Source organism: Triticum urartu, chromosome 5A (genome assembly GCF_056163025.1).
Source record: "Triticum urartu cultivar PI428250 chromosome 5A, HENAU_Tu73, whole genome shotgun sequence".
Classification (NCBI taxonomy): domain Eukaryota; kingdom Viridiplantae; phylum Streptophyta; class Magnoliopsida; order Poales; family Poaceae; genus Triticum; species Triticum urartu.
In genome coordinates, this window is record NC_141877.1 from 341375805 (window position 1) to 341379792 (window position 3988).

The window sequence follows — 3988 nt, forward strand, 5'->3', positions numbered from 1 at the left end:
TAATTCTTTCCAAAAGATCCCACCATAATTCAATAGTCTTCTTCATGAAAGGACCAATACAAGAAGTATCGAGCATGGATTGATCATCACGAGAAAGCCGAGCATAAAAGTTTTGGATAATAATTTCTCTTAAGAGCTCATGATTGGGGCATGAATATAACATTGCCTTAAGCCTCCCCCAAGCTAGAGCGATACTTTCTCCTTCACGAGGCCAAAAATTATATATATAATTCCGATCATGATGAACTAGATGCATATGATAATTTTTTTGGTGAAACTTCAATTTCAATTGATTCCAATTCCAAGATCCAATATCATCACATAACTTATACCATGCCAATGCTTTTCCCATCAACGATAAAGGGAAAACCTTCTTCTTAACTTCATCTCCGGGTAAACCTGCAAGCTTAAATAATCCACAAATTTGTTCCACATATATCAAGTGCATATGAGGATGTTCAGTTCCATCTCCTGCATAAGGATTAGCTAGCAGTTGTTCTATCATACTCGAAGGAATTTCATATTCAATACTTTCTCTACTTGGATCATATGCACTTATGATTGGACCCCTAGCAAGCATCCGCAACTACTAAAGTTCTTTATGGTCATGAAACCCAACCATAGCATTGAGTATCAAGTCCTCTTTACTCCCATACGCCATACCCCACTTACTCAGGTTTATGCTTCTGTCACTCTCGCAACCTAGCATAAGCATGGACATATTGCAACACCCTACAGCGGGGACCCCTCACATTTGCACGAGACGGAGGGCACCGTAGGACAACACCATAAATAAAATATACAACCATACCCAGGGACGGAGCCAGAAAATTGAGATGGGGGGGGGGCAAGAACCAAAAGCTTCAAAATCATAGGATATATTTGCCGTAAAAGAATCATAGGATATATTAAAATATACCATAGTAATTAGTAAATAATAGGATTTAGGACATCTAGATAGTAAAAATATGTCTGTTGTTCAATAGTATGAATAAATTACATTTCTATCAATTTGAATTCTGCTTTACGAGCACCAGTATCGAAGATATCAATTATTTCTTCAGAGCTATACTTGGCTGCAAGTTCCTTCTCAATGTAAACTAGCGTGCAATGACAAAGAAAATCATCTCCCATTTTGCTTCGAAGCCGCGTCTTGACTAGTTTCATTGTAGAAAAGGCTCGCTCTGCTGTTGCAGTTGAAACCGGAAGAGTTATCACCAATCGTAACAGCCTCTCAACCATTGGATAGTCAGAAGACTTGCCAGTCTTAACTATCCCTTTTGTTAGATCAGCAAGTGATTTGCAGTTCTTGATCTCTGGATGGTTGAATGTATCAAGCTGGAAATGTGGTAGCTCGCACTCCAACCGATCTCTTTCTTGACTAGAAAAATCTGCAGGATAGAATTTCTCCACTAGTCTGCATATCTTTGACTTGCTGAAGGCATCATGCCTCGGGTCCAATGATGAACAAAGATCTAGAAGCTCAGTAACATGAGAACTAAATCGATCATTCAACTCTATCACTTGTTGATCTATTGCAACATTAAACACATCTACTTTGTAATGATGGATAACTGTGGTGTTGTCATGTTTATTTCGAGATTTCGTCACATCAACATACCTAAAATTAATATATATTGAAAAATAAGAATTAGTTGCATGATCTACACATTGATGAGAAGTATGTAAGTGGCTAAATCTCTACATTGTAATTTATATAATCATAAAGAGATAGGAAAAGATACGTACTTTTGATCCATGTCCGGGATGTCAATCTCATGTTTCACACAAAAGGATTTCACATCTTCAAAAAGGTTGTCCCATCCATCTTCTCTTAGTTCACCAAGCAACACCTTTGTGTTAGAAACACAATCTAATGCATTTGCAATGTCTAAAGATTTATGTTGAAGTTTGAGACACAAGACATCTGTGATTTTCATGATTCTTTCCATTAAGTGTAGAATGAACACAAAATCAAATGTCAGTAGGGTTTTCAAGGCACCTCCGGCATCACCTCTTGAGTTCCTTGTAGCTGAACGATCAGCTGCTACACTTCTTAGCACTGTAACAGTTGCGGCAAACATATTTAACAAACTTTTGATAGATTTGTAGTGGGAACTCCATCTCGTGTCTCCGGCCCTTTGTAAAGAACCTATTTGATTGGCCCCTCTTCCTGTGTCAAGCTCTCCCAATTCAATGTCGCTAGCAATTTCAGCAGCCTGATTTTCTAACAGTTCATCATTCCGTTTGGGAGATGCACTAACTGTATTTACAATGAAATTTGCATGCTGAAAAAAATTATGGACCTCATGTACCTCCCTTGAAGCAGCAACAAGAGCCAATTGGAGTTGATGTGCAAGACAATGGATATAGTATGCATAAGGGCACTCTTTGAGAATTAGAGCTTTCAGCCCATTCCACTCCCCCCTCATGTTGCTTGCCCCGTCATATCCCTGGCCTCTAATATCTTGCACATTCAACCCATTATCAACTAGGACGGCAATAATTGTGTTCTTGAGAGTCAAAGCACTAGTGTCTCTAACATGAACAAGATCAAGAAAATGTTCTCTTATCACCCCTTCTATGTTTGCAAATCGAAGAACTACTGCCGTCTACTCTTTTTTAGACTCGTCTCTACATTCATCAACCAAGATAGAGAATTTGCTATTACCAAGTTCTTCTTTAATTGAGGTTTTCACTTTTCCAGCAAATATGCTAGCAATTTCCTTTTGAATAGTTGCTGAGGTGTACTTTGCATTTCTTGGAGCATTCTGTACAACTTCATGTACATCCTTGTTATAAGACGCCAAAAGCTTAATCATTTCCTTGAAATTACCTTGGTTCTTGGAATCCTCAGACTCATCATTTCCTCTGAAGGGACATGCTTGAAACATTAGCCACCTGATGCAATCAACATAGAATAATTATTAGATGTCCAGTATAAAGAAATTCTAAATGTTCAAAATTAAATACTTCTTACTTACCTCATGGCATCAATGGAAGTCTTTAGCCTTAGTCTTGCATCAAGAACCCGCTTCTTAGTTTGCTTTTTCATCACCTCATCAACATGATTAAGTCTGTTTCTCAAGTTTTCATAACACCGAACTGCAAAATTGTGAGCCGAGCTGGGAGTAGTGCCCATATGCTTGAGGAAAGCACATTCTTTTCCATTGTTAACTTTCTTCCACTTATCAAATCCGCTCACTGTGAATGTATCTGAACCACACTTCCCAATTGGCTTCTTTGAGAAGAGAAAACAAGGCAAACAATAGGCACAATTTTTTAGAGGTGAATACTCCAACCACCAATGATTCGTGAACCAATCACTTTGGAATCGCCTACGGCCAGCCCCTGTCCCAGTAAATTCATACTCATCTGGCTTTAAGATTGGTTGATAAGCCCCTTTAGATATATAAAAACGCCTAGCAGCATCATGCTCATCGGGAGGAAGTTGCCAAATTTGAAGACGTCGCCCGGGCTCTCGGTCATAACTTGTGGTTATAATTGTATCTTCTTCCGTAGCTTCTGGCACGGAAACATCATGATCAATTTGGGCATCACCATCAGTACAATTTGGGTGATTCTGTTCGCTAGGTTGAACGTTGTCGTTGTCTGCAGTAGCATCATGTTCTGATGGCCGAGAGCTTGAACCAACGGGTTTGAAAAAGTTCTGAATTGATTCTCTCTTTCTCTTCATGTCTACACAAGCACAAACAATTGAAAATTTTATATTGATGATTAAGGGCTGCAGTTTGGATGATTATACTTCTACAATTGTTAAAGGCATGAACTACTAATCCATGTGAAAATAAATTACCTTTTCCCCTTGTGCTGCTGCCGCTTATCCTGCCCGGGCCCGGCTGCCCGTCGTCCGCCGTCGTTCTGTCCAGGACTCCGGCCTCCGGGCCGCCGGCAACGTGTCCGTGGATCGGCGCCTGTCCGAGCGTTGCGGCGTCCCCTTCCTATCCTGGCTTCTCGACGGGTGTTG

The 3988-nt window shown here is 39.9% G+C and overlaps 1 pseudogene; it reads right to left on the bottom strand.

Moving 5' to 3' along the window:
• Nucleotides 1-996: 996 nt before the first annotated feature.
• Nucleotides 997-3697, bottom strand: LOC147971322 (uncharacterized; annotated as a pseudogene).
• Between the last annotated feature and the right edge of the window lie 291 nt (nt 3698-3988).